Below are 14,520 nucleotides of genomic sequence, written 5' to 3'. Positions count from 1 at the left end.
ATAAAATAATCTCCATTGGCAAAAGGGCCTCTTCAGGAATTAACAAACTCCTCTTTGAACATGTAAGTGTCCTGGAAGAGCTAAGTGAGGCCATTCCCTGGAATCACACTACCCATGTGTTAGTCACTCACCCTTAGTGTGAATCAGCTTGATCAGGCTGCTTTCCTGCTGCCTTCTGCTAGAATTCAACTTTCTGAAAAAATAGATTTGTTTGGGAAGTGATGCGGGCTGGGTCATTTTGGAACACAGAGCACAATACGAGGTTTGGAAGCAGCGGGAAGAGAAAGAGGAGTTGTTCAGCCAGAGGGCCAAGTAAGGAGACAAAAGCTAGGGGTCATAGTGGGAGGCTCAAGAGGGCAGAGTCCAGGGGCGGGAGCAGTCCCCCAGGTTTGGGCACTGGATTTGCTTGCTGGGGCTGCCACAACAATGCCACACAGACGGAGCAGCTTAAACAGCAGATGTGCATGGCCTCTTGCCTCCCTGGTGTGTCCAATGTCCCCGCTTTACAAGGACACCTGTCACATTGGATTAGGGGCCCACCTGACTTCACTATGACCTTGCCTTAACTAACTGTGTCTTCAACCACTGTATTTCCTTATTTGAAATTTTTTATTTCCTTATTTCATCACATTCTGAGTTATTGGAGGTTAGAACATCAACATGTGAATTTGGGGATATCACGACTTAGCCTGTGATCAGCACCTTTTCTGGGGTGAAACTGAGGCAGAGGAGAAAGCCCCAATCAGCTGAGTAACCCTTGAGCAAGTCATTGTCCTGTGTGGCCTCAGCTGACTCACCTGTGGCGTGGATGGCCCGGGGATGGTGGCTGATGGTCTCTTCCACCTGCCTCCCAGCACATTCAGATGGTCCAGTGAGGACTCCCTGCACCTGTGAGGCGCGGGCCCATGGGCGGTGGTTTTTCCACGGTGCTCAGCAATGCTCACGTGACTAGACCTCAGCGGCTCTTCAATCCCTGCTGGATAAGGCATAGGGCCTCGTTATCAGCACTCCCAAGCCCCAGGGAGGGAGAGCTAGGGCACAAAAGTAATAGCTGACACCAAGAGACCTGGAGGCTCCTTAAACAGGTAAGCCTCCAAGACCACATAGCCGAGACCTCCACTATATTAGTCTCTTTTCACACTGCTATAAGGAACTGCCCGAGACTGGGTAATTTGTAAGTAAAGTAGGTTTAATTGACTCACAGTTGCCGCATGGCTGGGAGGCCTCAGGAAATTTACAATCATGGCGGAAGGGGAAAGCGAGGCAGCCTCACTTCACATGGTGGCAGGTAAGAGGAAGAGACGGGGGAATGTGCCAAACACTTTTAAACCATCAGATCTCGTGAGAACTCACTCACTATCACGAGAACAAACAGCAGCGGGGAACCGCCCTCCTGATCCAATCACTTCCCACCAGGTCCTTCCCTGACACATGAGGATTAAAATTCAACATGAGATTTGGGTGGAGACACAGGGCGAAACCATATCATCCACAGGAAAGCATGCTCTTACACAGTCTGGATACATCCTGCTGTTGTCTGCAAACAGCTTTCATTTACAGGGAGCAACAGCACCATCTCCGGCTGAGTCAGGCCCGTCTGCCTTCAGAACAGAGCCTGGCCAAGGGGCCACCTCCCCGCGCGGAACAGGCCAGCACGCAATAGGCGCTCAAGGAGCCAGGGACTGAGGCGAGGGCGGCCCACTCGTGGAGCGAGGGCGACACCCAGTGGCCATGTGGAAAATGACCTGCTCGAACCCAAAGGTGGGTGGCAGCAGCGCCTGATCCGCCAGCCTCAGGCCAGGAGGAGGTGGCCGAGTCCGATTTGAGTCCCATGTCCTCTGGACTGCAAGTTGAGACTCCCGGTCCCAGGAGGGACAGCAAGGCCTCCTCCAGCTTCACAGGCCATCTGACGACCTGCGCAGCTGTTTAAAGAGCAAACCGCGCATGAGCTAGGCCGCTTGGCCCCTCCCTTTCAGACCCCTCAGGCCGCCTGCGGACAGCCTGACTCACCCTCTAAGGGCCTTCTTGCCCGCCCTGGGAACACACACCGCAGGGTCCAGGGACTGGCGTCAGGGGCAGAGCGAACTCAGCGCCACCTGGGCTCCAGGCCTGGCTCTGCTCCAGGACCTGGACAAGCCCCACCCCTCCCCGATTCCCATCCCTGAAGCCAGGGACACTGGGGTTATAGCGAACCACTTCTGAGGACATGTGCAGCTAAGGGTGAGCAACTTGTTTTTTGTTTGTGTTTTGTGTGTGTGTAGTTTGGTTTTGTTTTTTTGAGATGTAGTCTCACTCTGTCGCCCGCGCTGTAGTGCAATGGCGCGATCTCGGCTCACTGCAGCCTCTGCCTCCCAGGTTCCAACGATTCTCTTGCCTCAGCCTCCCGAGTAGCTGGGATTACAGGTGCGTGCCACCACACCAGGCTAATTTTTGTATTTTTAATAGAGAGGGGATTTCATCATGTTAGCCAGATTGGTCACAAACTCCTGGCCTCAAGTGATCCACCCGCCTGGGGCCTCCCAAGTGCTGGGATTACAGGCGTGAGCCACCGCATCCTGGGTGAGCAACTTGTCTTCAAGACCCCGAGCCTTGATATCAGACAGAGCTGGGTTCAAATCCGATCTCTGCCCCTCCCAGCTCTGCAGCCTTGGGCATTTCTCTATGGGGCCTTTCCTCTCTTGGGTTACCACGGAGATTCAATGATGGCAGGTGGGTAAAGCTCGCCTCGTGGAACCTTTCCCATAACAGGTACTCAGTGGTGGCAGGCTCTTCTGTAGCTTGGTCTGCATAGCAGCACCACAGAAAACAGCTGCACCATATCTCAGGCAGCCCCAGGTATGTGGAATTAAGTGATCAAGATCAGAGACATCTCCCGCCTCTGCTGTTCTGCAGAGCCTGTGCCGTTCATCTCACACAGCCCTGATCACAGCCGCACCCCAACACATACACACGCAAGCTGCCCAGGGCCCCTCGCTGACTGCCTCAGGATCAAGTTCACACTGATCCTCCCAACCCAGCACAATTCTCCAGCCTGGAACCCCAAGTATCCATCCTAGAAGCTCCTGTCCCCTGTTGCCCTCATCCCCACCCTCCAGCTGCCTGGAGAAGACTGGGAAAGCCCAGAGAAGAGCAGGGCAGGCCCCTCTACTTGCTCCCTTACTCAGGCAGGTCCAAGGCAGAGCCCTGGAGTCCAGGGACAGAGGATAGGGCAGGTCCTAGCCCCGCCCAGCTCAGAAGCACTCAGTGGAGAGGAAGGAAGGGCTCAAGAAGCTAAAAGGATGTGGTTGTTAGTGCCTTGGACAGAACCAACAGACCAAGCTCAGAGCCACTTCTTAGGCAGTGTGTGTCAAGTAAATCTTACTTTCAAGCCCTGGGAAGATGAACCCTCCTGCTAGGGGTAGGGGTGGGCATTCCTGTTGTGCTAGGGGCTGTGGCCTCCCAAGACCCAGCCTTACAGTATGGCTGGAGAACTACCCCTCCCACTAAGTGTCCTCATCCTCCCTCAGCCACAGCCTGAGATGAGCCCAAAGGACCTTTCCACTCAGTGACTTTAGATAAGGAGAAACAGAGGCCTGGAGACTGTAGGGGAATTGCCCAAAACCACAGAGCAAGTAAATGGTAGAAGCAGGTGAAATTGTTTAATATTATTTTATTTGACCCAGTATATCCAAAATATTATCATCTTGACACAATATGAAAATGTTAGAGGTACTTTACATTATTTTATTTATACCAACTCTTCAAAATCTGGTATATCTTTAACACTTACTCATCTCAATTTGGGTGCTAAATTTTCATCGAAAATACTTTATCTGTATTTAGATTTCATAAATTTTGCAGTGGCAGATTCGCATATGTTAAACGTGAATTCGTTGTTCCAAACAAAGTGCTCACATGAAGTGTGAGTTCACTTCACCCACTCCACGGCCCTACCTCAAAATTTTTTAGTAACTGAATTGTTGGCGTTGGGTTTGTTGTTGTTATTGTTGTTGTTGTTGGAGATAGGGTGTTGCTCTGTCACCCAGGCTGGAGTGCAGTGGTGAGATCATAGCTCACTGCAGCCTTGACTTCCCAGGCTCAAGCAATCCTCCCACCTCAGCTTCCTGAGTAGCTGGGACCACAGGCGTGCACCACCATCCCCAGCTAATTTTTTTCTATTTTTTGTAGACATGAGGTCTCACGATGTTATCCAGGTTGATCTTGAACTCCTGGACTCAAGTGATCCTCCCACCTGGGCCTTCCAAAGTGCTGAGATTGTAGGTGTGAGCCACTGTACCCAGCCAGTATTTTTTATTTTAAATGAATTCAAATGAGAAATTCATTTCCTCAGTAACACTCGTGACACTTCAAGCGTTCAGTAGTTGCATGTGCTAGTGTCTATCAGTGGACAAGCTAGCACTAGATCTTTTTGCAGAATTCTTAAATGAGACCATACCCAGATATACAGCACTTAGAAATCCATGCCTTGGCCGGGCACAGTGGCTCACGCCTGTAATTCCAGCACTTTGAGAGGCTGAGGTGGGCGAATCACCTGAGATTAGGAGTTCGAGACCACCCTGGCCAACACAGTGAAACCCCGTCTCTACTATAAATGCAAAAATCAGCTGGGCATGGTGGTGCCTGCCTGTAATCCCAGCTACTCAGGAGGCTGAAGCAGGAGAATTGCTTGAACCTGGGAGGCAGAGGCTGCAGTGAGCCAAGATTGTACCACTGCACTCCAGCCTGGGCAACAGAGTGAGACTGTGTCTCAAAAAAGAAACGAAATCATGTCTTTTCTTGTCCTGTCCAAGAACTCAGTTTCTACAGGCTTCATGTTGTAGGGTGGTGTGTCCCAAATCCCTCCAGCTAATTTATGGGTATAAGTAACAGTTAAAGCATCAAGAGAAGTAGCAACCAAATAGAAATGAAAGTATGGTACAATTTCTGTTCATGTAGCCACTACCCCTAAAGAGGCAACACTTGTAAAGCATCCATGGAGTAAAACCAGTCTGCAGATCTCAACAACTCAAGGGCGCAAAGCAGAGACCATGGAGCTGCAGCAACAGGATGCTATTCAGACTGTTGGGAGGCCCACATGTAACTCATTTGAGAGCACAAGGTTAATAAGTGGCACAGCCAGAACTAGAGGCTCAGTCATTGCACTCGCGGTCTGAGCTCACAAAGTGTGAGCTCACTTCACCCACTCCATTCCTACAGCCTCAGAGTTCCCCGTGGAAGTCTCAGGTGCACACCAGAGAGGCCTCTTGGGGAAAGGTTCCACCTGGTCTCATAGCCTAGGAGACAAAGAACCCTGGATTAGGATCTCAACTCTACCCTGAATAAGCCTGTGCCCTCATATCCTTCCCACCTACAAAATGGTGGCTGTGTCCCTGTTCTAGGCCCGCTGCAACAAAGCATCACAAACTTGGTGGCTTCAAACAACAGAAATTTATTCTCTCCCAGTTCCGGAGGCCAGAAATCTGACATCAACTTGTGGAAAGGGCCTCCAAAGCCTTGAGGAATCTTTCCTGGCCTCTTCCAGCTTTTGGCGAATCCAGGTGTTCCTTGACTTGCGGCAGCAGAACTCCAGTCTCTGCCTCCGTCTTCCCATCGCTGCTGTTCACTCCTATCCCAAGTCTCCCTCTGCCTTTCTCTTAAAAGAACACTTACGTTGGATTTAGGATCCACCCAGATAATCCAGATAAACTCTACTTCTCAAACTCTCAATTACTTCTACAAAGGCTATTTTTCCAAATAAGGTCACATTCACAGGTTCTAAGGGTTAGGTAATGAACATATCTTTGGGGCAGAGTTGGGGGTGTGGGGGGAGGCACACTGTTCAACCCATGGTAAGGAGTTTGGACCACGTGAATTCCAGGTCTCACTCGCTCTGAAAACACACAAAAATGGCAAAGGGCAACTATCTCTACCACATAAAGAATGCATCCAAGTGTGTCAGGTCAACATCAATATCCCAAGAAATGGACAGTTCACACATACAATTAGAAGATGCTCTAATTAGCAAGCAGACACACGTGGGAGTTTTGCCTTTCTAACGTCAGAGAGATGCAAACTAAAACAAATCTTAGATTTTTTTTAATCTCAGTAAACTAAAACCCAATGCTGGCAAGGATGTGATGAAACCAAGACTTAAACATGGATCTGCCATTTATTCCCTGGGACTGGCTCAGGGTAGGCACCTATTGATTTGACCTGCCGATGGATGGTTAATTGGCAAAACTCTTTCTTTGGGGGAAAACTGTGGCCATATATTCCAAGAACCTTGAAAATAAAGATGGCTATTGGCTGAAAATTCCTCATCTGTACTGAGAATTTATCCTAAGGAAATCATCCTTGTGAACAAATATTTGTCTCAGCATTATTTATAACATCTAAATAGTGCAAGCAACCTAAGCATTCAAGAGAATGGGAACAATTCTGCACAGAAGTTCTGCAGCCGTGAAACTGATGTTAAAACCGGGAGAACAGATCAGGTTAGTTGAATAAATTAGGACCACTGAGGAGGAGGAAGGGGAGGTTTAGGGGTGCCAGCGATGCTTTGATGTGGGTGATCAAGAACATGATGTGATTGCTGTAGAATTATTTCCTTAAACTGTGCATTTGTATTATGCATTTTTTATGCTTAAAACACATTTTAGGAAAAACCGAAGATAGATTTTTTTCTTTTTAAGAGTTGAATCCAAGAACCCTAGGACACTCTTAATTTGTCCCAGAAGTGTGAAGTCCACCTAGGGCATAGCAGTGAAGGGCTCCCAGAACCGTACAGTGAGTTTTGAGGCTGGGGTGCCAGGGTGAAGTGCAGCTCATCCTGGCAGAGCGCACCTGGCCAGGCTTCCACACCTAGTGGAGTACCTGGCAGGCCTCTCGGATAAAGCCCCGGTCAGCGCGTGCCCCGCTGCAGCCCAGGTGTGGAGTCCCCACTGCGGCCCCTTGCTTGCAGGGCAGGTGTGGCTCAATCGTCCCACTCCCCGCCCCCTCCTCCTCCTCCTCGCCGTGCCCAACCTGCCGACTGCTCCTACCTAGGCTCTTCTTTCTGCCCCTGTGGCCATGGCCCCAAGCGACCCTCTCGCTCAGCCCAGGCCAGTGAAGGATGGGATGCAAGTGCTCGCCAACCCCCCTGTTTCCAACGTGGAGTTCCCAGAGGGCAGCAGGGAGGGGCCGCGCCTTCTCTAACTGACCTGAACTGACCCAGGCTTCACAAGTTTGTGGAGAGCAGCTGCCCCGCCAGCATCTTCCGGATGAAGCTCTCTAGACAACAAAGACTTCTACGCGGAAGTTACTGGTGACAGGGGAAGGACTCATGGGTTTTTGCGGCCCAATGTCCTCATAACAACCTCCTGGCCCCCAGCCCACCCAGTTTCCCTGCCAGCCCGCCCAACCCAAAAAGGCCTGCCTGGGGTCCAGCAAGGACAGAGAATCGAGCAGCCGCCCCCCACAGCATGCCTCCCAGCATCGGTTCTCCCACCCATCTGCCCGTCCCCACCCGCCATGAGACACCCTGGGTCTGCTTCCCTAGGATCAGCTCTCACCGTTGCCTTAAGTGATCCTGGTGCCAAGGACTCTGAGGACCTCCGGGCTCCTCCAGGCTGGCAGGTGACCATACTCCTTCCACTGTAGACCCCTGGATGCCCAGCTGTCCCACCCCGTGGCCCCCCGCTGTGGCTACGTGTTGTCTGAAGACGCCTGGGGAAACCCTGTGTTCAGGGCCGCTGTACTGGCCTGTCATGTGGTCAACCAGGTGAGCAAGCTCCTGAGATGCCCTGTTCAACTGCCCCAGGAAACAGGTGTCAAGACTCATATGGAAGAAATCTGGCCCTGCCCTCAGCACTGAGGACATCTGGGGAATCCAGCATCCCCTCCTGGATGCAGATCGCTTCCGTTTGGCACAGGCTGTCTTCACAGCTGCAGAGTCCTCTTGTGTCTAAGAGCAGAGACCACAATTCTATCTTTGCCTTGCTGGGGTTGACCTCTAATGAATACAGCACCTTTGTGAAGTGGACCAAAAAAAAAAAGGCACTTCCAGTTGGCTGTAACTGACAGCTGGGGACTGCCAAAGCCTGGCAGGAGGCCCAACGCTGTAGCAGTTTAGAGGAAGCTGCCTGCAGGCACGTTGCACTCAGGTGAGGCGTGGGGTAGAACTGCAGGTGAGAGCAATCAGGAGCCTCAGGTGGGATAGCAGGGTTTAACCTGGCTACAATGGCAGCAAGGTGGACAGGGAGATTGGAGCCCCAGCTATGCCTGGATTTAGGAGTCCAAAGGTGTAAGGAGCTAGCAGGAGCACTTGAACAGAACAGAGGTGAGATTAGCGTCAGATCACTAAATCCTGAGTCTCTTCTGTGCATCTACCTGCTCTATTTCATCATGCTCCCTTCCCTGCACACCTCCAGCTGTCTATCTACTAACCAGAGACCTGTACCTCAGTCCCACTGAGCCAGGTGGGACTGAGCCAAACCTCCCTATTCAATTCTTGCCTCGTCTTCCCTGGGACTTCGGTGCTCTTTTGCCCGTCTTCCAGGATAATATATGGTTTTCCCTCAGTGTGAACATCAAAGTGTCTGGGTTCATGGAACCTGGCGAAGAAACCACCTACAGCTATACCGTGTCCTGTCCATATTTCACATGGGCCTCGAGGGAGATTCTCTGAAGAGAACTACATGGAGGTGAGCACAGGTAACCCCAGCCAGAATGCCGGGTCTCCTGGGGCCAAAACTACCTCCTTCATTCTATGAAGTGAGGCCACACTTGATATTTTCATGGAACCAAGTGCCTTAGTACTTAAGCCTTATCAGCCATAAAATAGACCCTTTTCTGGAAACAAGATCTGATTAAGTTAAAAGGAAAGGAAATCAGAATGTCGAAGAGATCTCTGCACTCCTATGGTGATTGCAGCACTCTTCACAATGAGATGGAATCCACCTAAGTGCCCCTCCGTCCCATGAATGGATAAAATGTGAGATAGATATATTAGATACACACACATACACACAGGAATACCATTCAGCCACTTTTAAAAAAAATGAAATCCTGTCCCTTGCAGCAACGTGGATGAACCTGGAGGTCATTATGTTAAGTGAAACAAGCTGGGTACAGAAAGACAAATACCACATGACCCTACTCATTTGTGGAATCTGAAAAAGCTGATCTCAGAAGTAGAAACTATAGAATAGTGGTTCCAGGAGGCTGGGAAGTGTAGGAGAGAGGTTAAAAGGTACAAAATTACAGTTAGGAGGAATAAGTTCTAATGTTCTATTGTACAGTAGGGTGACTATGGTTAACAATAGTATATTGTATATTTATAATTATATAAGAGGATTTTGAATGCTCTTACCACAAAGAAATGATAAAGGTTTGAGGTGATGGATACACATTACCCTGACTGGATCATTGCACACTGTAAACTTCACACTGTACCCCATAAATATGTATAGTTTCTATGAGTCAATTAAAAATACAACTTCAAGTCTTGATTTAGGTTGGCAGGGGAGTGTTTCAGGCAAAGCAACAGAGGCCTAAAGGTAGGTGGGCTGCACACAGTCATCACCCAACCATGTGGCTCATTGCTGTTGCCCTGGGCTCAGAAGTAGCATCAAAGCTGGTGCCCTAACCGGGCCCTCGGCCCTTAGGATATCTCAGGAGAACCTTGGTCCCAATAAGAAAGGCCATTCCTATTAATGATGCGATCTTTAGGCTGCATCCCTGCTCCAGGAGATGTAACTGGGTCTGTGTGGTTATCTGCTGGACCAGGTCCTGGGAATCTGCATTTACAACCATGTAGTGGAGGGAGCCCAAAGGAGAGGCTAAGACCCTCGTAAATGGAAGAGGGGAGGGGAGTCAGCAGACAGAGCTGCATGAAGAGCCTGCTTGTTGGCAGGTGTCTGTGAGGATCAAAGTGCTCGTGGTTTGTGAAGCCCGGGACCCTAAGCAATGGATATCAGCGTTGGCTGGATGCACTCCCCATGGTAGGACTGAGGACTGACCAAGCAATCCCTGGCCAGCCCAGATGGACCTGCCCACCACTCCCATACAGTTGCAGGTAGCCTGCAGGCGACATCACAGTCTTCAAATTCCCTGTAGCCTATTGAGATCCTGGAGACAGGAGCCCCACCTGTCTCATCTTGCCTACCTGGGGAGGTGCCCCTGTCTTTGCCAGTCTTGCCTCCAACTGGGAGCCTCTTCTGCCAGTCCTGTCCTCTGACCCCTGCTCACACCGAGCCAGGACGTGGAGGGACAGTGAGGGTTGCTGAGTACAGCTGTGTAGCTTGTACAGCCTGCATGACTCCAAGCAGTGGCCCTGTGTCTGGTATTTTTGGGGGGAGATTCCAGTCAGCCTTGATCTTTGGGCCTTTTAGTGTTCTCTTATCAACTTAGTAAAAGATCTGGTTGCCTTACATTTGAGAGGAAGTGAGAGAAGCAAGTACCTCTTTTTTTGTAAGAACAAGTGAGTGAACAAGTCCCTTTTTCCTGCCTTGCATTCAACTCCTTAGATCTCAAACTTGATTGCATGGTCAACCCTGCTTCTGTCTGCCAGGCTCAGGAACCACTTACAAGCTCTAGCAGTTGGTGTTCCAGCATCCCACAGGGAGGAAGGTTATGCTGGTGATCCACGTGGCCGATCTGGGCTATGGCTTCAACAGCTCTGGGGTCTGCATGTTCCTGCATTAGCCCTACTCCAGCAACGAGGCTGAAGTCACCTGGGTGAGTTTCTTCTACCCCACTCTAACCCTTGGGAGAGCGAGAGAGGAGACAGATCAGGAGGACGTTCTTTAACTGACATTTGTGAGCTCTGAGCACAGATTACTATTAGGTTGATGCAAAAGTAATCTCAGCTTGGTCAAATAGCTTAAACCTGCTTTTATCTTTATGAGCAATTCTAACCAAAATGGCCATGTCCCAGGGAGCAAATAGATGAATGTTTTCAGGATTGAGGCATCTGGTCTTAAAGGAAGTTTATTTCATCTCAACTCCTCTATCGTCTTCTCTAGGTTTTAACGTAACTCGATACCCGCCTCTCTCTAAAGAGTGCCCCTGGGTAGGACCCAGGTGTGATCTCATGGGGTGGTATAACATCACAACTGTAACTCCAGCTAGAAATTTGTCTCAATCCCAACTGGGTGGCCAGCGATGGTTTTCTAGGGAAGGCAGTTGGCGAAGTGCCTCATCCACAGTGCACCTCTCATCTGCTGCCTCTTTGTTTCTCCTAGAGTGACATCATGGTGTCTGTGGTGCAAGCTATAGCATCCACCTACTCTTGGAGCACAGGTGGTCACTGATTGGCATGTGACCAAGTTGATGGTAGTCAAAACAGAACGCCTTTCATGCCCACAAGGTTCAGTGTTACTATGTTCCCTGCCACTTTAGCTGAAGGCATGCAGGCTTAGGATGATCCTTTGGTGTGAACTAAGCCCCAGAGAGGACCATGGGGAGAGTGCCTGCTACATCTTAGTGTGCACAGCAGGAATACTGACTTGGCACAGAGGCTCAAGTTTTAGCAAGTACAGCCCATCCCATCTGGGCCAGCTTCTACCTTTAGGCCTCAATATGCCCATAGACTGATTCAGTTTGAGTTCTGATCACTTGTAGGCTGTAACTAAGGGCTGGGTACGTGGATTCAGACTTCTGTCAAAAGTATGATCTTGATATTTAGAAGTAAAAGCTTCAGAACATCAACTTACTAGCCTATCATCTAAATAAAGCTTAAAAACATGATATAGACATTCCTTTAGAACTATTATTCAGGCTGGGTACAGTGGCTCATGCCTGTAATCCCAACACTTTGGGAGACTGAGGCAGGCAGTTCACATGAGGTCAGGAGTTTGAGACCAGCCTGGCCAGCATGGTGAAACCCCATCTCTATTAAAAAATACAGACATTAGCTGGATTTGGTGGTACACGCCTGTAATCCCAGCTACTCAGGAGGCTGAGGCAGGAGAATCACTTGAACCCAGGAGGCGGAGGTTGCAGTGAGTTGAGATCATGCCACTGCACTCCAACCTGGGCAACAGAGCGAGACTCTGTCTCCCAGCGGGGGGGAAAAAGAACTATCATTCAGACTCTCATGTGATTGGATAACTTTCGGTCCTGAGGAGAGACAACAGTAGTAAGGATTCTTTTGACCTCCATGAGCCTATAATCTACACAAAGAAGACTGTGGTTAGCCCTCACATGCGAGCTTATTTTTTTATGTTCAGCTACTTAAGCCAACATACAAAGGGACAAAGCTGGGTAAACTGCACTCGAACCTGGGATGGAAAGGCTAGTATGTTAGTGGTTATTTGCATGAGGAATGGCTGACAATTCTTGACCCATGCTGCTGGGTTGCCCTCGGGTTTATGAATGGGCTTATGTTCTCACAGTGGCCCTCGCTGATCCCATCCTTCCTGTGGCTCCCCACTCGGCCTTGTTCTTGAGTTACTGGCTAAGGAAGAATTGACTCTTTAAGAGACAAGATCATCTTTGAGGGGATAGGGGAGAAGATTATCGAAGGACACAGACACCCCTAGTCCTTTCTAGTCCCTTCACATGAAAGAGAAAACAGGATGCTCTTAGCTCTGAAGACTTAATTAAGGGAGACTGGGAGAGTCTGTTGCCGGTAAACCACAGGCCTGTAACAGATGAGAACTTCCAACAGACATAGTCCCTGGGCAAGACTCTTCAGCATCACCTTTGGAGCTGTCTTCCCTGGTGACCAGTTAGTGGCAATAGGGATCAGAACTGTGCTCTATCCTATTTCAGAAGTGGATGAACCTGGGTATAAGATTTGGGAAATTCCCTTTCCAGATGGAACACAAGGGTTTGTGCTTGAAGTGTCCTTGATGACACAAATGTGATTAAAGAGGTAAGCTAGTGCTCATGTCCATGTAAGAAGCTGTCAGTTTGGACAGATCCTCTGCCCAGCAGACAGCTTACCAGATAGTGTTATCTGCTGGGCAGGTAACATACTTCATAGGCAGAGCTCTCACCCACCCCACCCTCACAGGTCATTAAATTACATGAGCATGTCTTATCTAATCCAGCTTGGCAGGCTGGAGCAGTTTGAAACACTGTAAAGGAGAGACCAGTAGCCACTCAAGTGCGTGACCAGAGTGGACATCCTCATCGGATTGAGGTCTCAAGCCCCCCATCCAGGTGGTGGGCACACAAGGACAGGGCCTACTCTGCTATGCTGTCCAGCCTGAGCAGATGCTGTAAGGGGGTAGGAGACTGTGCTAGGGTCACTACCCAGAAGTAGCTTTGTAAATTCAGCAGCCTTTTGCTCAGCATGGCTCTAAGCTATTTTCAACCTGAAATAATTGAAAGGATCAGAATCCAGTTTTAAAGAGTTTATTCAAGCAAAAAGCTGGGAATGATCATACATACTCCATTTCAGAGAAATGGAGTAAGTGCTCCAAAGTTAAAAGTTAAGGTCTTGCTTATATAGGCAAAAAAGAAATTTAGTAGGATTTTATCATTTTCTATGCAAGGCTACTGTATGAGTTACAATTTAGTTTGTTTTCTTTTAAATAAGCTTGTTTTCTTTACAGCTTGTTTTCATTTCCTTTCCAATTTAAGAGTAGTTAACATTCCATCTTAGACAATCCCATAGCCACGAAGTCTTTGTGTGGAAGAGGAAAGAGGGAAGTTAGTCTGTACCAAATATCAACAGTTAAGAGGGAAGTGGTCTTCCCTGGCACCCTTTAGTCGTTTACAACATTTTACAAAAGTGTAGGTAAGAAAAATGACCAATCTGTAATCAGAAACAAAGTTACAGCTGCATGTATGTTTCTGTGGCTCAGGTCCTATAATCACATTCCCTTAAGGCTCAAAATGTTTTAAGGTTCTAACAGCTTAGATTTTGAATTACTTATTTTTACTCTATCCATCACTTGCAGACTGTTCCTGTGATATCTTCTAGTACATGAACAGGAATGAAACCTACTATGTCCTCCACGTGAACTATATACTGAGCGTGGGTGCAGATGGGAAACCATTCTCCTATCCTGCAGAAATGGAATATACTTTCGAGGATGTTGGTAAGTACACCACGTAAGGTGCTGGTCCTGGACTCATAGATGGTCTTGGTGCCCAACAAATTGCATTGGCTCTGCCCAAACAACAGCTGTGGAAGCCCCTCCCATGGGGGGGCTCCCACTGGGGCTACACAGAACTAACTCCTCACAAGTGGCTTGTCTGCACGCTGGGATCGGAAGCCCAGTATAGAAGCAGCTGTTGGAAGACACATAAAGTAATAACAGAGAATGGGTGGCTGCTCATACAATCAGCAATTAGACTTCACTTAAATCATGCCAGGAATGACATGAACAGGACTCAAGGTGCCCCATACAGTCTTCCCTCCCAGGTGCCACCACCCCTGAAATGTTAACCTTGGTAGACTTCTCATGTCAAGGTCATGGTAAGGGTAGCCAGTGGTATCAAGGCCTTGGTATGTATCAGACATGGCCTTCTTCCCAGCAAGGTCATTAGGTACCCAATGTAGAGATAGCAGGGAAAGGATATAAGAAGAACAGGGAGGTTCAGGTGAGT

This window comes from Macaca fascicularis, chromosome 13 (genome assembly GCF_037993035.2).
Source record: "Macaca fascicularis isolate 582-1 chromosome 13, T2T-MFA8v1.1".
In the NCBI taxonomy this organism is placed as follows: domain Eukaryota; kingdom Metazoa; phylum Chordata; class Mammalia; order Primates; family Cercopithecidae; genus Macaca; species Macaca fascicularis.
This window is presented reverse-complemented; position numbering follows the sequence as displayed.